Raw genomic sequence first — 18,330 nt, 5'->3', positions numbered from 1 at the left:
TAACGGGGTCGCTCCAGCCTCCCAACCCAACACAGACAGACACAGACACAAGTCCAGCACAAACACAGGCTTTTATTTGGTTGTGGGAAACTCTTCCCTCACAAGTGTTTCCCACCACAGTCAACACAGTACAATAATAAAGCAGCGCACAGCCCTTTATTCTTCCTTTGTCTTTTTCTTCAGCGCCTCTCTGTGCCTTCACTCCTCCCAGCAAGCGTTGTCTTCAGCCTTCCAATCTGGCTCCTGGATTAAAGGCAGTTTGCTTCTTTTATGTGACACCCGGGAGTACTTCTGGTGGCCTGTTAGCATGGTCCAGAAGCACTTCTGGACGTGGCAGGAGCCCAACAAAGTAGGGCTCCCCAGTCCCTGCAGCACCCCCTGGCAGTGCCAGTGGGACCCAAAAGGGCTGAGTAACAGGACTCCATCTCCCATGAAGCCCTGTGGGGATCCATGGTGCTGCAGCATCCAGGGAGACTGCCATCTAGCATTACGGAGGAGGTAATGCCCTATACACACTCTCTCCCATTCCTTCCAGTATAAAGGCATCCTGGCTGGGCAAAGTCGTAAAACAATGAGAAACACTAATGCTCTCAAATGAATTTTCACCAATCTTGTATGCTAAAAGATCTGTCTTGCCGTTTTATAAAGTGCTATCAATGATATCATACAATGTAACTTTCAGGAAATGTCTAGTTGAGTGGCTCCCCTCTCGTGTTCACAGGTTTCTATGTGTAGATCTAGCAGTGACAATTCCACTCAATGCATCTGTGAGTTGTTGCCATTGTGAGCTGTTAAGTTATATCTGCCTGATTAATTCAGTTTTGTTAATTTTGCAAATTCAAGGTAGATATTGTAAAAGAGGACAAGACAAAGATAAAAGAGTTGGGGCAACAATTGAACCCTGTATAATATAAGGCAAAAATAAATGTAGCTTTTCAGCAAAAAAAAAATTTAAAAGAGGCCAATAAGGACATCTTAGTTTAGACTATCGAAGATGGTGACACTTCCAGTTAAATACCAGTCAGACAGGAAGAGGTGGGTCCAGGGGGACAGAGACCGAAAGTGATGTCAGAGGTGGTGAGGTTGTCAATCATCCAGTCTGTATAGGGAGGAAGAGAAGGGGCGTTAGAATGCAGTGCCACCCTGTGCATTGGCAAAGAATTACCACCATCAGAGCCATGAAGTTGTCCCCAAGGTGCACATGTGTGACAGTATCAATACATAGTCATATTGGATTTGAATCGCTTGCAGAATTCATTTGAACAGTCAAATGGAACAATTGGATGTTGGCCTAAAAATTGCAATTGAGTCACTTTGACCTTCAGTCTGGATGTTGCTTTAGTAGCCTGTAGCAACACATGGACTTAGACTAAGCTGGTATGGACCTTTTAATTCATTTTTACCATTGAGACATTTCTCTAGCATTGCTCAAAGATTGGTGGGGCAGCTGTTCTTTTGCTTACCACCACCGCCACCTCCCCAAAACACTGTTTGTGCCAGTAAGAGTTTTTCCCCATTGCTGTTTCCATGCTCTCGAGAATTTTCCAAATCCTCTGATCTTTCAGCTCAGATATAGTTTGCTCAAAATGACCACAGCTAGAACTTCTCTTCTTCATTGTTCATCTGTGTTGTTCTCCACTACCTATCCTTCATTCCATTTTAATGGTGTTTCTAAACTCTGCTGTCTTCATCTTGTCTTTGTATGTCTCTCCAAGGCAGGCACACACTTCCATTCTTAGCATTAAACATCTTCTTCTTTTCTTTCTTACTCTTCTTCTTCTTTTGCCTCTGCTTCTTCTTCTTCTTCTTCTGGCTGCTCCTGTTATGGGTTGCCATAGTGGATCATATTTTTCCATATCTTCCTGTCCTCATCATCTTGCTCTGTCACACCCATCACCTGCAAGTCCTCTCTCACCACATCCATAAACCTTCCCTTTAGCCTTCCTCTTTTCCTATTGCTTTGCAGCTCTATCTTTAATATCCTTTTCCCAATATACTCAGCATCTCTCCTCTGCACATGTCCAAACCAACACAATCTCATCTCTCTGACTTTGTCTCCCAAACGTCCAACTTGCTCCGACTCTCTAATGTCCTAATTTCTAATCCTGTCCATCCTCATCACACCCAATGCACCTGCCACCTTCAACTCTGTCTCCTGCTTTCTGGTCAGTGCCACCGTCTCCAACCCATATAACATAGCTGGTCTCACTACCGTCTTGTAGATCTTAGCATTAAACTACCAAATATTTTTTGCAAATGGGCTGTTTCCTTTCTCTCTCTGGCAGTTATTTGTTTTCTTTTCTCTGTTTCATTCAGACTACAAAAACAGGATATGACTGATTTGTTTTTTTAATATGGACTCCTATGTTGCTTTTGACTGATTACATGATTCTGTGTTTTTAAATAGTAATATGTCCTGATAAAAGTGTTTCCTTGGCTGACATCAGATGTGAGTGTATAGTAGGAGTGATATGAAAATATGTCAAAGCTAATGAAAGTTAAAGCTAATGTTTCAACCATACTTTGTTATTTGCATATCTATTTTGTAGCTATTACTTTCTGTAAGCCATTACACTGCAACGCATAAGTCAGTGATGTTACCACACATCCAAACTAACTCAAGAAGGATTACCATTTATTTGATACCAGTAATGGTGCACTGCATAATAACCTACAGTGAATACACTTGACTTAAGCTTTCATAGTTTTCATCCTCTTTCTCTATACGTTTAGCATTCATTTGCTCAGAGGCTGATGTGCTTGCTGCTTCCTGAGCAGCTCTTCTTTTCTCCACCTTAGCGGCCCGCTCCTTCCCTTCTTTCATCAGCATCTTTCCATGTTAAAACTGATTAAGCCAGTGTTTGTGTTGCAATTAATTAGTACATGTTCTTTAATTTTTCACTGAAGTTGACACTTAAGTCTTCAATCTGCCTCAAGAATGGTGGAAGGGATGAGACAAATGCCTGTACGCATGTGCCGCACGGCCGCCCTGCTGGACGCTGCCGAGAGTTGATTCCTACAATAAGATAAAATAAAAATAAAAAGAGGAATAACCTTGGATGTCAATCATCACCCTGAAAGCAGACAGTAGACGTCACGTAGTATATGTGTACCAAAATCCTGTACGGAGAAACGGACAGCCACGGTAGCGTATTATATAAAAAGATTCTCAGCAGCTCATTTTGCCTTCTTGACGTTCAGCCATTTCGTTTCCACAGTGATGCTGACTTTTCTTTACAAAAGCAGAGAGAAATGCATTCCTGTCCTTCTCCTCCCAAAAGGCTTTAATAGAAACCATACCAGCTACACCCACCAACTAAAACACGCTGCCTACAACAGGTATTCACGTCCTTGGAAGTTTTCACATTTTATTATCAGCAACATTGAACCACAGTGAATTTAATTTGACACTGATAAAGAGAAAAAGACTCTGTAATGTCAAAATGAAAACAGATCTCTGCTGGGTGGTCTAAATTAATCTATACATATTAATAAAAGGCAAAGCCCTCACTGACTCACTGACTGACTGACTGACTGATTGACTGACTCACTCATCACTAATTCTCGAACTTCCCGTGTAGGTGGAAGGCTGAAATTTGGCAGGCTCATTCCTTACAGCTTACTTACAAAAGTTAGGCAGGTTTCATTTCGAAATTCTACGCGTAATGGTCATAACTGGAACATATTTTTTGTCCATACACTGTAATGGAGGAGGCGGAGTCACGTATCACGTCATCACGCCTCCTACGTAATCACGTGAACTAAAAACAAGGAAGAGATTTACAGCACGAGTCAAACGCAGGAACGAAGGTAAATGACGTTAATTTTTGACTGTCTTTTAATACTGTGTAAGCATACATATTAACACATGTGCAATTAAACGTGTGCATTTACGGGGTGATTTCTCAGGCTTAAAAGCTCGCCTTTTACTAAAAAGGTAAATGCAAAACTATTTTCAATCAGTTTATTGAAACGCTCCCGTTAAGGATTGCAATAACATATTCGCGAGATAAAAGAACGAAGTAGGGGGAAATGAAGTAAGAGCCGCAAACAGCGAAGAGCAAAAATTAATTAAACAATTGAGAAGGGAGCGAGTGAAGCATACAAGCATGTTCATAAGGGAAACAAAGCACGGTGTAAAACGTAAGTTTAAATTAAGTTTATAGAAACGCTCCCGCTGCGGATTGCAATAACATATTCGCGAGATAAAAGTTTAATGAGAAGACACGAGGTATAAACGAACCACACGCCGTGGCGCAACGTTAGGGGCAACAGTTTCAACCATTCTATGATCTGCTTCTCGCAACTGAAAGACGGCACATGGCGGATGTTAGCCGACTTGCTGACCGCAACATTAGGGGCTTCAACTCTGGCGCTGACGCCACATCTCAGTTCCAACACTTTGCAGACTCTACTTAAAAGACACGCCCTCCTCACTGGACAGTTAAAAAGACCAATCAAACTAACGATGACATCAAGTATTACCCAATCAAAAGTAGGAAAGGAGGCATCTTCATAAAATGCGTGTGGGATGATTTGCATGAGACGCTGCTTTAAAAAAAATGATAAAAAAAATACGGGACAAATCCCGTCCCGTATTGATTCAAAACGGGACGCGCAATTTCATTCTCAAATGCGGCACGATTCCGTATTTTAAAGGACGGGTGGCAACCCTACAGTGCCAGGTAACCACCCATACAATCACATTGTGATTCAGACTAGGAATGCAATGAATGTAATTACCCCGATCTACATACAAGGCGAAAGTCTTGCAACATTCAAAGATGATGGTTTGGGATAAGTACACCATACAACATAAAAGAGCTTATGAAACCTTGAACCGAAAAAAGCAAGATCTCAGAGATCGTAAAAAAAAAAATAGGAGGTAATATCATTTTACTCGCTGTAGATTTTAGTCAAACATTACCAGTTATTCCACGAGGGAGACCAGCAGATGAACTCAACGCGTGTTTAAAATCCATGCTTCTCCCACGCTCGGTTATATGTCGCGTGTTCTCGGGTAGGTGCACCAAAAAATGTATACATTTAAGCATGTAATGGGCAAACAAAAAATGAGGTATACCCGAAGGCACTGCAGTAGTACTTAATCTAACTTTACTTCTTAAATGTTAATGTTTTACTGTTTAATAATTTATACGCTTCTTATATGTTGTTCAAATTCTTTTATCAAAATACCAGTGACAGCGCAATGCACGATAACATGGAGTGAATATACCATACGCATCCGCCCACGGCCTCCCTGGTGTGCGCAGATAGGAGTTGATTCTACAATAAAATAAAATAAAGATAAAAAGAGTAATACAATCATCACCCATAAAGCGGATAGTAGACGTGACGTACTATATGTGTACCACATTTCAAGTGTATAGGTGAAACGGTTTGCGAGCTACAGGTGATTTAAAATCCTGGACAGACACACAAATTGCCACGGTAGCAAATAACAGAAGAACATTTTACTGTTTAATAATTTATATTTATATGAAATGTGCTTCTTATATATTACTTCATATTCTCATATGATAATGATGTTAATGTTTATATTGATTTCTATGTTATTGAAACTGCATGTATGTGTGTATATGTATATATATATATATATATATATATATATATATATATATATATATATATATATATATATATATATATATATATAAACTAACAAAATACCCGCGCTTCGCAGCGGAGAAGTAGTGTGTTAAAGAGGTTATGAAAAAAAAGGAAACATTTTAAAAATAACGTAACATGATTGTCAATGTAATTGTGTTGTCATTGTTATAAGTGTTGCTGTCTTTTATATATATATATATATATATATATATTATATATATAATATACACACACACATAAACATTTATATACATATACATATATATACATATCTACATATACACATATCTACATATATATACACACATACATAAACACACACATAAGACTTATTGACTGAAACGGGCTTTCACGAAAAAAGTTAGGGCTTTGCTACAGGATACACCCTCCACAAGTTAACCAAGTAAAAATAAAATATATATTTCTGTTTTATTTAAACCTTTTAAGTTCGTATGCATAGCCCTATTTGGCTGTTTAATTTTTTTTTTCTTTCTTCAGTAATATTTAATCTCCTTAAAGAAAAAGAACATATCCATTTTACTTTTTTTGTATCTCTGTAGTAATATTTTAGTGTAAAAGAATAACCAGTATTTAAACCTTTTATGTTACTTTATACATTTATTTTACACAATGTTGAAAAATTAATAAGAAAGCTACATATTTTGGCAGCTGCTGCTTTCATTTTCAATGAAATGAAAAAAGCTCTCCAAGAGAAAACGTCAATGAAGAAGAAACAGTTTGCACTATCTAAAAATCAGAAACCCTCATTTATAAAAGTTTGCTGCAGATGACTTAACTGAAAATAAATGAATAGTTCCTATGTCTATAATACATATTTATCTATTTTACTTATGCCTTTATTCCAGCAACTTACAACATCTGAGGTACAATTTGTTACATTACTTTTGTTTTTTGCAGCACAGGTAGGTGAAGTGACTTCCTCAGGGTCACACAGTGGTGTCAGTACCAGGATTTGAACTGACAAGCTCCGGGTTTGCTGAAATATTACTGAAGAAAGAAAAAAAACGAAAACGGGCAAATGGGGCTATGCATACAGATGTCCATCCGTCCATTATCCAACCCGCTATATCCTAAATACAGGAGCCAATAAGTAGATATGTATATATACAGTATATATATATATATATACAGTATATATATATATATATGCAGTATATATATATATATATATATATATATATACAGTTTATATATATATATACAGTATATATATATATATATATATGTGAATGTATGTATGTATATATCTATGTCTATATATATATATATGTAGATATGTAAATTTGTATATGTATATATATGTTTATGTGGATGTGTATATACGTATGTATATGTAGATATGTGTATATGTAGATATGTATATATATATGTATATGTATATATATGTTTGTGTGTGTGTGTGCATATTATATATATATATATAAAAGACAGCAACACTCATAACAATGACAACACAATTACATTGACAATCATGTTACGTTATTTTTAAAATGTTTCCTTTTTTTTTTTTTCATAACCTCTTTAACACACTACTTCTCCGCTGCGAAGCGCAGGTATTTTGCTATATATATATATATATATATATATATATATATATATATATATATATATATCTGTATGTGTATATATATATGTGTGTTAAAGTAGTGTGTTAAAGAGGTTATGAAAAAAAAAAAGGAAACATTTTAAAAATAACGTAACATGATTGTCAATGTAATTGTGTTGTCATTGTTATGAGTGTTGCTGTCTTTTATATATATATATAATATGCACACACACACACAAACATATATATACATATACATATATATATACATATCTACATATACACATATCTACATATACATACGTATATACACATCCACATAAACATATATATACATATACAAATTTACATATCTACATATATATATATATAGACATAGATATATACATACATACATTCACATATATATATATATATATATATGTATATACTGTATATATATATATAAACTGTATATATATATATATATATATATACTGTATATATATATATATATACTGTATATATACTGTATATATATATATATACTGTATATATACTGTATATATATATACTGTATATATACTGTATATATATATATATACTGTATATATATATATATATATATATATATATATATATACTGTATATATACATATCTACTTATTGGCTCCTGTATTTAGGATATGGTAGGTTGGATAATGGACGGATGGACATTTGTATGCATAGCCCCATTTGCCCGTTTTCGTTTTTTTTCTTTCTTCAGTAATATTTCAGCAAACCCGGAGCTTGTCAGTTCAAATCCTGGTACTGACACCACTGTGTGACCCTGAGGAAGTCACTTCACCTACCTGTGCTGCAAAAAACAAAAGTAATGTAACAAATTGTACCTCAGATGTTGTAAGTTGGTGGAATAAAGGCATAAGTAAAATAGATAAATATGTATTATACACATAGGAACTATTCATTTATTTTCAGTTAAGTCATCTGCAGCAAACTTTTATAAATGAGGGTTTCTGATTTTTAGATAGTGCAAACTGTTTCTTCTTCATTGACGTTTTCTCTTGGAGAGCTTTTTTCATTTCATTGAAAATGAAAGCAGCAGCTGCCAAAATATGTAGCTTTCTTATTAATTTTTCAACATTGTGTAAAATAAATGTATAAAGTAACATAAAAGGTTTAAATACTGATTATTCTTTTACACTAAAATATTACTACAGAGATACAAAAAAAGTAAAATGGATATGTTCTTTTTCTTTAAGGAGATTAAATATTACTGAAGAAAGAAAAAAAAAATTAAACAGCCAAATAGGGCTATGCATACGAACTTAAAAGGTTTAAATAAAACAGAAATATATATTTTATTTTTACTTGGTTAACTTGTGGAGGGTGTATCCTGTAGCAAAGCCCTAACTTTTTTCGTGAAAGCCTGTTTCAGTCAATAAGTCTTATGTGTGTGTTTATGTATGTGTGTATATATATGTAGATGTGTATATGTAGATATGTATATATATGTATATGTATATAAATGTTTATGTGTGTGTGTATATTATATATATAATATATATATATATATATATATATATATATATAAAAGACAGCAACACTTATAACAATGACAACACAATTACATTGACAATCATGTTACGTTATTCTTAAAATGTTTCCTTTTTTTTTCATAACCTCTTTAACACACTACTTCTCCGCTGCGAAGCGCGGGTATTTTGCTAGTTTATACTAATAAAAGGCAAAGCCCTCACTGACTCACTGACTCACTCATCACTAATTCTCCAACTTCCCGTGTCGGTAGAAGGCTGAAATTTGGCAGGCTCATTCCTTACAGCTTACTTACAAAAGTTAAGCAGGTTTCATTTCGAAAGTCTACGCATAACGGTCATAGCGGTCGACAACGTCCGCCATGTTAAACTTTCTTATTTATGGCCCCATCCTCACGAAATTTGGTAGGCGGCTTCCCTATGCTAACCGAAACCGATGTACATACTTCTTTCGGTGGTATAACACCACTGTCGGCCGCCATATTGAACTTTCCAACGGTCTTTGTTACTTATGGGCCTATCTTCAAGAAATTTGGTACGCGGGTTCCCAACGCTTACTGAATCCTACTTACTTACATATATACATCCATAGCCTGCAGCTCAGTCGCCGTGTGAGGCGGCGTTGGGTCCCCCATCCCCACGCCTCCCACGTAGTTGGCTGCCTGCCCATATAAGGCCGTCTGTCACTCCGGTCTCTTCATTCCCTTCCTTGCTTCGCCACGGTATTCATGTCTCCCTGCTGATAACTGCAGCCTTTTTATTTAATCCACGGCTTCTCCGCTGTTTTATTGTTCGTTTATTATGATTATAATTATTGTGTAGATATTTTAGACTTAGTTTACATTGTTCAGGTAGCCATTTCCTTTATCGTTCCAACCGTACCCCCATTAACATGTCTATCGAGGTGATCACCATCGATCAAAGAACTGTCACTTACCGAGTGGTTTTCATGCCCGGAGATGGCGACTGCCTTTTCCATTCTCTGTGTTACATATTGCACGGCCATATCAGGCTCACTCTTGATATCCATCATTGTGTCTTATGTATTGAATAACTGGGACAGGTTCAAGGTGTGGACTGATGATGGTACAGGAGATAATTATACTACACAGGAGAACTATAAGAGTGAAATGCTTAAGCCCTTCACCTATGGTTCTGCATGTCAGTTGATGGCTGCCGCTGAATTATTCGGTTGCCGCTTTCAAGTGTACCGAAATGGCCAAATTTTTTACACCATTGGACAACCGCCAATGCCTCTTAAACATCTTAGATTCACAGGTGATGATTTGAGTAGTGGACATTTTGATATTTATGAATGTTTAAACTCTCAAAAGCTGGATGCGAAGTTATCGATGAAACCCATTTCAATTCAAATGCCTCCAATTTCCAGTAAGGCTCTGTTTCGCAATGACAATAAGTCTCAGGGACAGACCCTACAAAAGGTTGGCATTGATTTGAGGCAAGATTGCTTTTCACATGGCCAACTATACGTTGCATGCTCAAGGGTAAGCTCAGCGCACAGCTTGGTCATATTACAACCGGAGGGCCGAACTGACAACGTGGTATACAAAGAGATCCTTAACAAATAATTATTGGTATATTTTCCCCCAGTTTAAAAAGGTTTACTTTTCTTCTTAATAAAAATTTTAAAGCAGTACTTCGCCGCTGCGAAGCGCGGTTATTTTGCTAGTTATAAATATAAAGCATAAAATATTTGATCAAATACGTTTTCACTCCCTTAAATGTGACATCCCTAAATCATCACTGGGGCAGCCAATTGGCTTTAGATGTGACAGAATTAGTTCGTTGGAGATCACCTGTGTCGGGCTTCAGTAGATAGTCATATTAAAGCTCCTTGTCGGGAAGGACCATCTTGCGGCGAGTCAGTGTGGTTACTTAACCTGCACAATGAAGACAAAAAATCACTTTGAGCAACTCCGGGAAAAGGGAATTGAAAAGCACAAGTCAGATGGATAGAGACAGAAAAATATCCAAGTCACCGAATATCTCTTGTAGTCCAGTTAAATGAATCACTAAGAAATGGAAAGGGTGTGGCATAGCTGGAAATCTACCAGAACCGGCCATCCACAAAAACTGAGTGACCGTGCAAGAAGAAGACTAGTGATGGAGGCCACCTAGAGACTTATGAGAACTTCAATGGAGCTACACGCTCCAGTGGCTGAGATAGAAGAGACTGAACAGGTAGCAACTGTTGCCCGGAGTCTGCAGCAGTCATAGCTTTATGGCAGAGTGGCAAGGAGAAAGTCACTGTTAAAAAAAAATGATAGATCAAGATTGTCAGAAAGAACATGGAAATGCAAGCATAGGTTTAATATGTCACTGTGGTCTTTGCAAATATATAAATCTGCTTTTATCTGCTCACATGCACAGCTGACACATAACCAGATTAGGAACAGGGGTTCACCACATAGAGATGCTAGGCAAGCAGTATGACATATAGAAATCAATTCCTACGATAAAACAAAAGTAGTCCACAACTCAGAAGCCAGTTCACATGGGGGTTTTAAATTGAAGACAGGACTCTTGACCAATGTGTCAAGAGAGAGGCAGGTAGTCCTTTAACCTTAAAATATAAAATCAGCTTCTCACTCACATATTGCATAAATAGAAAATTTTTCTGGGAAATCTGCTGTATCCCAGCATTATTTCTCTATTATTAAATAATGTCAGGCTTTACACTTAGCTAATATCAAGTTTTGTTTGCATGCATTTTGCATTCCTGCCGTCCTCTTCGCTGATTAGATACTTGTTTGATGTCATGGCCGCAGTCTTGCACTCACTGACAAGTAGCAGAGGGACGCAGGTGTGCTTTCAGGGTTTTCTGATCTTTTAGAAGAGTTGGATATGTCTTCACGTTCAATCAGCGAATTCACTCTCAGAACCTCTCTGTTTTTTTTTTTTCTATTTATTTTGTGCCTGCAGGGGTCTTGCCTAATTCCCATTTCCTTTGTGCCAGTTAAGAAAAGCTGCCCCTTTAGAGTTATTTGCAGGTTAACGAATAGAGCTAACAGGGTTTACGCCACAAGCAGTTTTTCTGCTTTATCTTCCTGTCACATTTTTAGGTACACTTGGTAGAACATCCAGTGCTTCCAGAAGCCAATATTTTCTTGTGTGTGTGTGCTGATTAATTCTAACAAACATGGTGTCTCTTTTTAATGATTGACAGTGTAAGATGTCACCCTTTAACCCCAACAGACAGATACACTGGACACAGGTTAAAAGCACCAAGAAGGTCAGTCAGTCAGTCAGTCATTATCCAACCCACTATATCCTAACACAGGTATTTAAGTATTTTCGTCTTGTTATGGTGCCCAGAACCACCTCCACCACAATAAACAGGCAATACACTATAATAATCACAATTACAAACACTATTCTTTCCTCAATACCTCCCAGCAAGATCTGTCCTACTCTTCCCGACTCCTCCTCGCTTGCTGGGTCTCCAGCAGTCCTTTATATAGTCCTTTGGCCCAGAAGTGCTTCTTTCCTTCCGACCACATGACTTGCTAGCATTTTGTGGTGCAATCGGTGTCATGCAGTGTGCCATCATTTGTAGGTCATTTATTAGTTAGTGCCCCTTTACTATGATATGCAAAGAATCAAGTACAGTAATCCCTCGCTATATCGCGCTTCAACTTTCGCGGCTTCACTCTATCGCAGATTTTATATGTAAGCGTATTTAAATATATATCGCAGATTTTTTGCTGGTTCGCGGATTTCTGCAGACAATGGGTCTTTTAATTTCTGGTACATGCTTCCTCAGTTGGTTTGCCCAGTTGATTTCATACAAGGGATGCTATTGGCAGATGGCTGAGAAGCTACCCAACCAGAGCGCGTATTACGTATTAAATAAAACTCCTCAAATATATTGTGAGCACGGGGGCTGTTCGCACCCCTAGAGGATACGGCCGCTCCTCAAAAAACGCTGAAAGATTACCTTCACATTGCTCTCTTCCTTGCTGGGCTTACATGTGGCTGCTTTGTCAAGTGATATGCTTCCTGCACGGTGCTTCGCATACTTAAAAGATCAAACAGCACGTATTGATTTTTGATTGTTTGCTTTTCTCTCTCTCTTGCTCTGACATTCTCTGCTTCTGACGGAGGGGGTGTGAGCAGGGGGGCTGTTCGCACCCCTACACGATACGGATGCTCCTCTAAAAATGCTGAAAGATTATCTTCACATTGCTCCCTTCCGTGCAGCTGCTTTGTCAAGCGACATGCTTCCCGCACGGTGCTTCGCATACTTAAAAGCTCGAACGGCATGTATTGATTTTTAATTGTTTGTTTTTCTCTGTCTCTCTCACTCTCTCTGACATTCTCTGCTCCTGACGGAGGGGGTGTGAGCAGAGGGGCTGTTCGCACCCCTAGACAATACGGACGCTCCTCTAAAAAATGCTGAAAGACTACCTTCACATTGCTCTCTTCCTTGTAGCTGCTTTGTCCGGCGGTGCTTCGCATACTTAAAAGCCAAACATCACGTATTGATTTTTGATTGTTTGCTTTTCTCTCTCTCTCTCTGACATTCTCTGCTCCTGACACGCACTCCTTTGAAGAGGAAGATATGTTTGCATTCTTTTAATTGTGAGACGGAACTGTCATCTCTGTCTTGTTATGGAGCACAGTTTAAACTTTTGAAAAAGAGACAAATGTTTGTTTGCAGTGTTTGAATAACGTTCCTGTCTCTCTACAACCTCCTGTGTTTCTGCGCAAATCTGTGACCCAAGCATGACAATATAAAAATAACCATATAAACATATGGTTTCTACTTCGCGGATTTTCACCTTTCGCGGGGGGTTCTGGAACGCAACCCCCGCGATCGAGGAGGGATTACTGTATTGCGCCCGCAGTTGTCACCTGTGAATGAGCCACTGAAATGTGTGTTCTTGCAGGTTCCTTGCTGCGGACGGTGCGTTTGTAATAAATTTTTTTAAGAGAGTGGAATTTGGACATTGCAGTGATCTGTAGGGAAGGGGGAGGTCTGGTATTGATTTCTGTGCAAGCCCTGATCATGAAACACCACTGATTTTGTAGTTTGCTTGACATTTTTGCCAGGGGGTGACAAAGGGGAATGAATTGAATGAAACACCTGCTGCTTACACTCCGTCTGTCCTGCTGGTGGTCCTGACAGTAGCACAGTAATTTTAACTGTGCAGCACATCTGTTTTTGAACTGCAGTGCAGGTGTTATGGGGGGCAAAGCTTGTCAACTGTGTTTAATGGCATGCTTGCACCATTGCTTCACAGGGTTCTCCAATCTCCCCAAACCCTCTTATCGTTGATCGTCTGTTGTTTCCTCATGATTCTTGATGCTTCATAGGAACCCCCAACACCTGGACACATTTACAAGATTATTGAGGTTTGCAGAGGTAAATTGCTCAGTTTATATTTGAATTTTATGCACTGAGTTAAAAGCTTATATTTTTGAGTTCAATTTGTTCACCTGCAGTAATGAATGTGGTTCAGCTTGTGATTCAAAACTTAGAAGTTTGACTTATTCATCTTCAAATGTGTTATTACTTTTGTAGGGGGTGCAAACAAAAATCAAACATTTTCTAGGGGTTGGGAGCATAGAAAAGTTTGGGAACCACTGACTTAAAGCAACAAGCTCCGTAATTAGTCCATAATGAGCAACTGCACAGGCACACGCCAGATAGTGCAAGAGCAGAATTAGAAAGTGAGTTCTGGTGAGAAGTCAAGGAAATGACAATGACACCTTTTATTGGCTAACTGAAGAGATTACAATATGCAAGCTTTTGAGGCAGCTCAGGCCCCTTCTTCAGGTAAGATGTAATCACATGTTGCCTCTAAAGCTTGCATATTGTAATCTTTTTAGTTAGCCAATAAAAAGTGTAATTTTGCTTGACTTCTCACTACATTCATAATGGCTAACACAGTACAACACCCTAGTACTAAAGTGAGTTCTGAAATTCAGGGATGATCTTCATTAATTCTGCCCCATATGCACTTCACCCTGACTAGGAGTGGAGCTGCACAAATTCCAAGAGGTCCTTAGAGGAGCACTCACTGGACACCCTCTGCATTAAACTTATACAAATGTTCAGTCATACAAGTAAGAATTTTGCTGCCCTCAGGGCCATCTTAACAGCATCGTAGGCCCCCGGGCAAAGTAGTGCGCTGGGGTCCCTGTTTTAATAGCAAAATGAAACATACATAGGCAACATCTGAAACATCGTGGGCACCTACAATGGAGGTCCCCGGCCAGTGACTGTTGTGCTCATACGTTAAGACAGCCCCCTCTGTACATTTTGACAAAAAAACTTGACCTTCTTTTTTTCATTTCTAAGCAAAATTGTAAAATTGTCACAGGGTGATATTCTTCTAGTCTTCTCAGGGTGTAAACTTGCAATCTCTACTTTGTCCCACTCCACCCACAGTAGAAGAGGAATTCACTGTCTGTTTTATGAGACTGCTAGTCCTTTTAGAGTGAGTCCTTATGAGAATGCTGGTCCATTTAGCTACAGAGTCACTTTTAGTTATGCCACTCTCACATAAAATATTAAGGATATGGCCAGTTAAAACAAAAAGTGCATAGTGCTATACTGCTAATAGGATCCTGGCTCTGTGCCCGCCAGGCTTTCAGAATATCAAGTGCCATGAGAGACAGTAGGGCAAGGACATTCTCTCTACAAGTACATGTGTGTGTGTCTCTAATTGAATAATACATGCATAGCTGTCTACCATATAAAACATCAAAACATGTCCAAAGTTATAACTGTAAGCCTAAGAATCAACACCCATTCATATATAATTGTATAAAAACAAAATGAAATATTTTGCCATTGTGTATTAGGAAAAAATGATGGAAAACATACAATCTGAAAAAGTTGGCACATATAAGAATATCTGCAGTCCAGCATAGTCTCAATGTTGTATCATTTAATATAACGGGATACATGTATGTTACATCTTATATATAAATGTCTATGTATGGAGGTGTGTGTGTCTATCTGTCCGGCCCGGAAGTGAGAGGTAGAGTTGGGGTAAGGGCTTCGCCTCCATGGAAACAGAAAACTCGCTTAGCCGCTAATAACACAAGCGAGGTGAGCACGTCAGCAAAACGAAACCTCAGAAGAAAGACAAAGTCGCTTAGCTGCTAACATCGGCAAAACGGTATCTCTTTTACTTTTCCTCCCGCCGCTAAAGTGATGCGAGCACATCGGCAGAATGAAACCTCAGAAGGAAGACAAAGTCACTGCTAATACACAAGAGAGGCAAGCATGTTGGCAAAACTAATCCTCCTAGGAGAGAGATGCCCAGAGCAGTTCCTTTCAATTACCTGAACATCTCTACATTTCAATTTTTATCTGACGATTTCCATAGTTTCTAGGACCCTGGGCTTTTTACAGCATGGGCTTTCACAGCAAGTATTTTACATTGTTGGTTAATTTGTTGTTTAAGTTTAATTGCTGTATTGATTGTAATCTTTGATTGTAAATTATCTCTTATATATATTTCTCTTCTGGTTCGTCCTCCTTCCACTTCAAAACCGGTCCAGCCCACACGCAGCCGACACGGCATTTCTCGATTCCTATTCGTCCTCTTCCATGTCATGCACTATACTGGTTTGCTGAGTGTAATACATCCAACAAGTACTCGAGGTGCTGCCACAACGGTTAAGTAGCTTTACCACCCTTGCGGGAGCCACCTGTGTCTTTACAACTGCTTCTTACACAGCAAACATCAGAAGCTAAAAATTATCGTGTACACATTCGAGAATACAACTCTTCTCTAGCGTTTGCTTCCATGGGTATGGTACGATGGGCGTCGGCTAGTTAGTTATTACATGTCTTCACTTACGACAATCGACTTTAGTTACCTGTCTTGTTACACTTGCTGATCAAACAGGCCCTAGCCTAACGTTACTTGATTATGTTTACCTCTTTTGTAAGTCACTTTGGATAAAAGCATCTGCCAAGCAAATAAATGTAAATGTATGTAAATGCAAATCATATAATCAACAAACTGGACTGATCTGACAACATGAGGGCGCTAAACAAGAAGGGCCAGAGCAGACTGTGCTTCCTAAGGAGACTCACATCTTTTGATGTATGCAGCAAGCTGCTGTGAAACGTTCTACCAGGCGTTAGTAGTTAGTGTGGTATTCTACACTGTAGCCTCTCCTAAAGAGTAACTTGTGCTCAAAAGAAACGCAAGGCCTCAACACACTTATCAGGAGAGTCTGCTCCATCACAGGACGAACCCTGGACACACGGGAAACTGTTGTAGAAAACAGGATGGTGGTACAATTGGATGTCCTCATGAAAAATCCCCTTCATCCCCTACAGGAGGTGCTCTCTCTGAGCATTTGCAGCAACAGGGGTCCTTTCTTCCCATTGCTATCAGGCAAGTCAATGCTTCCTTTCAACACCCCAAACTAAATACTGATACTCTTTCGGCACTTTTTGCAAATTTAAATTCATTTTACAATTTCTACACAATATAATTTATTGATTGCTTTTATTATTTGTCCCATGAGTTTGTATTCTTATTTTTTTGTTTATATTGCTGCTGCTGTAAATTTCCCCTTGGGCTTAATACACTTAACTGAACCTAATCTAATCTAATCTAATTTAATGTCAGTTTTATTGTATATTTTTGCTCAGCCTTACTCATACGTCTAATATTAATGAATTCCAACAATTCACCTCTGAGAACCACAGCCCGTATTCCACTCAAGTTTCCATGACTGTGCTTCCCATGCTAAATTTCCAAGAGATTTTCGAGAAAAGCCAAGCAAAATGACACCTTTTATTGGCTAACTAAAAATATTACAATTACAATTTACAATTTACAATTACAATTGTAATCTTTTTAGTTAGCCAATAAAAGGTATCATTTTGCTTGGCTTTTCTCTACATTCATAATGGCTAACACGGTACAACACTCTAGTACAACAGATTTTCATAATCCAGTACTGCAACACAGTCAATAATATGCCATACGGACAAACACTCAATTATACAGTGGACAATGGTCTGTGTTCATCAGAAGATCTCTGTCCTGTTTCATTACATTTTTAAACAGAGCAATTTTAGAAAGAAGAAATGAATAAAAGAGGAAAACAGCTCCCTACAGCACTTGATGCATGCAATGATTAAATGTGCAATGTGTAGGGTTTCTGTCCCTCTATAAACAACCTCATAACTGCAGATTCTACTGATTCAATATTTCTGTGGCACTGTAGATTATTGACATGGTGTCACACTGATCTTCTGTATCTAGCACAGTCGGATACAGCCAACAACTGTAGGGTTTAATACACATCGCTGGAAACTTTGGACAGTTTTATGTTTAAGAAATTTTAACTACATTTAGACCTTCCACACCTATCAACTAACAATAGGACATTAATCAATATTATTGCTTCATTGTGAGTTGGAATTTACAGTTTATAAATGCTATGTCAGCCACCACAAGCCTATCTGGGCTCCGTTTTGAAGTACATGATAATTCTAAAATGGTATTAAAAAACATGCTTGTAATAAATGTAATTACATTTCATTTTCAATGCTATTTTTAATATCACCCACTGTAACAAAAATATGCAAAAGAAAAT

At 38.2% G+C, this 18,330-nt stretch overlaps 1 protein-coding gene across 2 annotated transcripts in view; it reads left to right on the top strand.

The window, feature by feature from the left end:
* ece1 (endothelin converting enzyme 1) overlaps nt 1-18,330 on the top strand; it is a 318,704-nt gene that overhangs the window by 76,930 nt on the left and 223,444 nt on the right. The window lies entirely within an intron of this gene.

This window comes from Erpetoichthys calabaricus, chromosome 8 (assembly GCF_900747795.2).
Source record: "Erpetoichthys calabaricus chromosome 8, fErpCal1.3, whole genome shotgun sequence".
NCBI classification, from domain to species: domain Eukaryota; kingdom Metazoa; phylum Chordata; class Cladistia; order Polypteriformes; family Polypteridae; genus Erpetoichthys; species Erpetoichthys calabaricus.
This window is presented reverse-complemented; position numbering and strand designations above follow the sequence as displayed.